Consider the following 6,439-nt stretch of genomic DNA (forward strand, 5'->3'; position numbering starts at 1 on the left):
TAGCAAGTTAGGTGCTGGTTGTTTTGATTTTATTTGCTGTATGAGTATTTATATAGAAAGGGATGAAAATACTGATAAAAATACTGATAACCCCTGCTAATTGGGTAAGAGGCACTTTTTCAAGTGGGTGCTCCTTTTTTTAGCAGGGGGAAAGTAACTGGCCCTCCTCACCCCAGCAGTGTCTGTTCTAGTGCCTGTCTGCTGGTATTCTTTTGCATCTTTTTAGATTGTGAGCCCTTTTGGGACAGGGAGCCATTTAGTTATTTGATATTTCTCTGTAAACCGCTTTGTGAACTTTTAGTTGAAAAGCGGTATATAAATACTGTTAATAATAATAATAATAATAATAATAATAATAATAATAATAATAATAATAATAATAATAATAATAATTAATAAATAAATAAATAAATAAATAAATAAATAAATAAATAAATTGCTTGGGGTCCGTGTCTTGGATTACCCAAGAGGCCAGGACAACCTGGCTTGAACTGCCATTTTTTTTGGCCCAAGGAAGTGCAATCAATAGAAGCTGCGCAGGAACAACCTGAGCAGCATGAGAACCTGTGGATCAACAGTTCCATTGCTACAACAACTGAGACACTTGATCTGGACCCTCTGGGAGGCCACAAGTTGGATTGTGCCTGTGTAATCTAAGAGGACATTAAAAGCTGATGATGATGAGGCAGGCAGGCAGGCAGAAGGCCAAAAGCTTAAGAGAAAATCCTGGTCCAAGGTAGGCTGGATGATCCAAGGAAGCTACCTTTTGCAGGGTGACCAGATGTCTTCACCCCCCATATGTCCTCCTTTTTAGCCTCATGTCCAGGTGTCCTGGAAAAGAGCGTTAAATGTCCTCCATTGTCTTCTTCCCTTGGAGAGAACTGAAATCAACATATGTTTTATTTAGTGTGTCTAGCCTAATTAGTCACATCTGCAAATCAAAGGGGCTAGGAGTTGTCCCAGCCAGGCCACTAATGTGCTAATTGAGGGACAGAGGATTGATTTGAATACCAATCCCCCAACTGAGTTCAATAGAGCTAGGAGTTTTCAGAGTGATGTGACTGTGGGAGAAAGTCAGGCACTCTTAAATTTTGGAAGCACACACAGGATTTTCTGCTAAGCTCCTAAATAAACTTTAATAAGGGCTACTGGTTTGGGTCCGCTGGGGCGATATCAGTAGATGGAGGAGGTAATTTCTTGGTACAGGGAATGCTATGATTACTTGAAGAGGATTTTTCTTGCTCAGAGTTCTATAAGTATGTTGTAAGCCAAGACATTTTAAGGAAGATAAATTCATCAGAAAAATACAGTTGAGTTCAGGTGGCAATTCCAGACTTGCCCAAATTCTGATTCAACAATTAACTTTCTATTAAACTGCAGAAAGTTGATATGTTGATAGCATGGTCTGATTTGGTTGAGAAAATCACACTGACAGTCACATTTTCAAAATAGGCAATTAATAAATGATACGTAATGCAATATAGTTGTAAAAGTAATAATAAGTAATATAGGGCACAATTCAAAAGTGCCCTGAGGCTGATGCAAGTCCCTTGCGCCGGCCTAGGAAGGTCACTAACGTGCCCTAAGGCAAGATTGGACCTCCTCAAGAGCGCTGGTCTATGGAGACTGACAGAAGCCTCCTCACCCGCTTCCTCCTCGAGTCTTGTGTTGGCCCAGCTGGTCCGACGCAAGTAGAAAAGGTAAGTGGGTGGGGCGGGGAGGAGGCGAGTGGGGGGCATTCCTGGGCAGGGGCAGGGTGAGTGGTGGGCGGCCCCAGGGGTGGGTGGAGAGTGGGAGACAGTTATGCCGAATGCCAATTCCCATTCCTGGGGAAAACAGAGCAGTTCCAAGCCGCTCTGCTCTCCTTGGATTTGTGCCGCCTCAAAATGTGGCGCAAGTCTGAGGAGACCCATAGGGGCCAGTGGCCCTTACCCAGGAGTAAGAAGAAAAGCTTCCCCTTGCCTCTGACTGAGCTGCTTATGGTCACTATCCTGTGCTGGATATAGCACAAGCCTCTTGGCTTGCCTGTCCCAGCACAGGATAGGATTGCGCCCATAGTGTTTAAATTAACCACATGAAATCAATATATGAGTGTTTTTAGCTTTAATTTTGACATATCCTACATTTTGGGGTGCCTTGTCCTCTTTTGCAGTTATGACATCTGGTCAGCCTGGCCCCCTGGGAGGAGGAAGTAGGGGAGAATTAACCACCTCCCCTCTTAGAAAAAGGAAAAACTCTGACGGTCTGTATGCTGCATCACTAGTTGGCCCGAACTTCTTTTCTATTTTTCATGCAGAGAGATGATTGAGGACCAGAAGCAGGGAGAGCATCCTGGTCAGCCAGAACATCAAAATCCTCCAAAAGCAGAAGTGTAGGTATGGCATGTGCCATGTAGTGGCCCTCCCGCTTGCCTTTGGAGACATTTGGGGCAGTGGTGGCAACACACTGCACATTGCCATTACTGTTCTGAATGGCTCTGACAGTGAGGGGGCGGGGCCACTTTCATGGCACGTCCTGACACCTGCTGTACTTACTGCACCACCACCCCTCTGGCTATGCTTCTGTCCAAAAATGCAAGTAGGGCAGTATGAAATATGGTGGATGGGGCTGCCAATTCATCCAGAATGATCCAGTTTCTCCAGTGTTTTGCTTTTTTCCTCAGGCAAATGAGGAGCAAAGTTTAGAGCCATTTTTAGAGCCATGGGCAGGAGGTCTGGTCTAGAGGGTAGAGCCTCCGTTAGCCTGAAGATAACATCAGAAGGTCGCCAGTTCGAGGACTCCAGCAGCTCCCTGAATGGCTGAGAGTGGCGAGACCTTGAAGCAGCTGACAAGCCCAGCTGAGTGATTCCACCTGCTCTTGGTGTGAGCAAGAAGCGTCTTGGCTGCCCTCCATGTGAGAGATGGAGCTGCTTGCCAGCCTGCGTGGGAAAACTGGAGGCCAGAAGTGAGACCAAACCAGGAAGATCCATTCTGAAATGTTGTTGGTTCTTGAAAGAGAGAACCTCTACGATTGTAAAAATCCCCTTGAGGGATTTAGAAACGCCTGCCTTTGTAAACCGCCTTGAATAAAGTCAGAGGAGTAATCCGATGACCAGAAAGGTGGTATATAAATACCTAGTTATTATTGTTATTATTGTTATTATTATTGTTATTATTGTAACATTAGCAGCCAGAAGTGAGACCAAAGCAGGAGAAAAACAGCTGCCCAATCTGCAAAATTCAATCCACCCTACTCTGCACTACACCAATCAATCCTGCACCGATCAATGCCTTTGGGGCCAGCAAATTTTCATTGTTATTATTGTTATTACTACTACTACTACTACTACTACTACTACTACTACTACTATTACTATTATTATTATTATTATTATTATTATTATTATTATTATTATTATTATTATTATTGAGTCTCCTGCTGTGCTCCACCCTTTTAACACTTAACTCTGGCTCTTGATCACTCGGCTTTACCTCAGTCCAAGATGTTCCCCCCTCCCCCAGGTCATCAGACTTCTGGCATCCTGGACCTCGGAAGTAGAAATTTAAAGCTTTTGGTTGCATCCAACCTGGCAGCCAGTCCTGGGAGAGGACTGAACCTTAAATCTGCTTCAATGGCTTCCTGCCTGCGATGGAACCTGAAAACTCCTACTTTAAATCTTTCAAAATCCAAAAGGGTCCAAACACGTCAATAGTGGCATTTGAAAACAGGCAACCTCTGGAACCAATAATGTATCCACTTAAATGCCACATTTTCTTGTAAGTGAGGATTGCTCTGCAGTTGTACATCTCAGAAATTCACAGTTAATATTTTTGCCTCAAGCCTGGATGCAGTCTTGTTAAATAATTCTGTTCTGCAGTTTTGGCAGCAAAAAAATGAAAATTTGCTGGCCCCAAAGGCATTGATCGGTGCAGGATTGATTGGTGCAGTGCAGAGTAGGGTGGATTGAATTTTGCAGATTGGGCAGCTGTTTTTCTCCTGCTTCCACATGAAACATCTCTTGGGCAGCTGTTCATTTCAGAATTTCAGCTCCGCTTGTGTACTGGTAAACAACATTTTCTCAATCAGACTGGTGCGAGTAAAAGATAAAGAGGAACTGAATAGAATCTGTAATTATGCCCATGTTGAATAGGAAGTCAGTTTCTCTGTTCCATAGTGGCTCCGCTAATCTGAGTTTAAGAACAATATTTACATCAATATGTACAAAAGCACATTTCCAACATTCCACCGCACTTCCCCAACATTCTATCATGTTTACATGTGACCAAGAAACAAAATCCAGGATGGGGTTATGCAGGCAGAAGTAGGCTTTGTTCTCAAGGGTCATGGAAACCTGGGGAAGAGAGCAAGTTTAGTTCTCTACATAAGGTTTTCAAGGGTACTCCATTGAAAAGCGGTATATAAATACTGTTAATAATAATAATAATAATACTAATAATAATAATAATAATAATAATAATAATACTCCTTTATTTTCTTCCATGTATGCAAACAGTTGTCTTTCATGTGGGTGTCATTCATTTCCAGGGGAAAAACTAAACTACTGCCTTGGAGTCTGCAATAGCAGGAATCTACTAGGGAAAGCCTTCACTCCACACTCAGGTCATTTGTCATATAAAAGCCAGTTTCCCAGGTTCCACTGTAGTGTAGGTCACACTTTAGAGAGCAAAAAGGGAATGAATAGAGATGATAATTGGATGATGGCATAAGGCCATATAAATAGGGACTAGTGTATTTTTACTGGCTCCTATGCATTCATATGGGACAAGGTAAAGAGGCTAGTGATGTAGCCAATGTTTGTAATTATCCATTTTGGTTGCCCAGCTCGTAATGCTTGGGTGTGCTATGAATTGTGCACACATCCTCCCCCCCGGCACATAATATAAAACAAAATTCTGCATGTGCTCAGTGCTGTCCAAAGCCAGTTGTCTTGTAGGCATATCTGCAAAATTCATTTAATGAATTTAATGCCCTCATTCTAACTGAAACTCTCATCAGCATGGACAACATGACCAGAGCATCCACTAAGCAACCTTTTACTTGGTGAGCATCTTTTCTATTTTGGGTCAGTTCATTCCATTGTTTCTTGTAAACATTTTAGGCAGTTCTTGGGCTCTGCATCCAAAACCCTCTTTTGTTTCTAGGTGTGCTTTTTGGAAGGCACTGATTTTCCAAGAGGCTCTGCACCATGGCAGGTGCTTGAAATTACAATGCCCAGAAGGTTATGGGAGAAGGTGCATTTACGTGGCATCATCAGCACATACATGGCAACATTAGAAACTGGGAAAGAACATTCAGAAAACAATTTTTTTTCTCTGTTTTCACTGAGAAAGCTCATAATTTCAGAGCTTCTTCTAAATCAGGTGGAAGGGAGTTTGTCACTATCTGAGACAACGTTGAGAGGAGGCCAGACTTGCTTCTTACTTACAATAATGAAGGAGGCAAGCTTAGAGCCAGACCCTATCCAACCTTCAGTGCTGATGCAGCCATGCCAATGGAGCATGTGCTGCAGCCTGCAGTGGGGAGGCAGCCACAGAGACCTCTTCAAGGTAAGGGAATGTTTATTCACTTACCTCAGAGCTGCATTGCAGCTGCATTGGCACTGGAAAGCTGGATAGGATTGTGCTCTTAGAATGCTTCACTATGTTCCTGAGCACACCAGTTTGCTTTCTCCCATATAAGAAGAGGGAATTTCAGCAGGTATAGTTTGCCCACCCCTGGTATGGAGGATCACCATGTTGTTGTCATACCCTTTGGAGGCCGCCGTGTTCCTGCGCTCTTTTTAATAGGTGGAAGTGATGTCTGCATGAAGATGGTCATCTTTTCTAGCTCTGAGCTTGCTTTTCAAAATTCTAGCATGGCTAGCACACTAGAATCTTGACAAAAAGAACATGACCCTAGCATGCTGTAAGCTTAAAATTAAAATTATTTGGTTGGTTGGTTGGCAACCTTCAGTCTCGAAAGACTATGGTATAAGCCTACAGCACCCGGTATTCCCAGGCGGTCTCCCATCCAAGTACTAACCAGGCCTGACCCTGCTTAGCTTCCAAGATCAGACGAGATTGGGCATTTGGAGGGTAGCAGTTATTTATTTTATTTATTTTTCACATTTTTATATCACCCTTCCTCCAAAGAGCTCAGGGTGGTGTACACAGCTGCTCTCCTCTTTTTGTCCTCACAACAACCCTGTGAGGTAGGTGAGGCTGAGAGAAAGTGACTGGCCCAAGGTCACCCAGGAAGCTTCATGGCTGAGGGGAAATTTGAACCTGGATCTTCCAGGTCTAAATCCACCTCTAACTCTCTAGTGCTTCTAGCACTAGAAACTAAAAAAAAAAAAAAAAAAAGGATTCAGACAGAGATGGACCTGACAGTTATAGCCTTCCTTCTGGTTCTCTGCTTGGGTTTCCCCACATTTTTCTGCCTTCAGTATTAACCCTTTAA

General features: G+C 43.1%; 1 pseudogene; it reads right to left on the bottom strand.

Moving 5' to 3' along the window:
• Positions 1-5,973: 5,973 nt before the first annotated feature.
• On the bottom strand, positions 5,974-6,090 carry LOC136657992 (5S ribosomal RNA; annotated as a pseudogene).
• Positions 6,091-6,439: the final 349 nt, after the last annotated feature.

The sequence above is a fragment of the Tiliqua scincoides genome, chromosome 7, assembly GCF_035046505.1.
Source record: "Tiliqua scincoides isolate rTilSci1 chromosome 7, rTilSci1.hap2, whole genome shotgun sequence".
Classification (NCBI taxonomy): Eukaryota; Metazoa; Chordata; class Lepidosauria; order Squamata; family Scincidae; genus Tiliqua; species Tiliqua scincoides.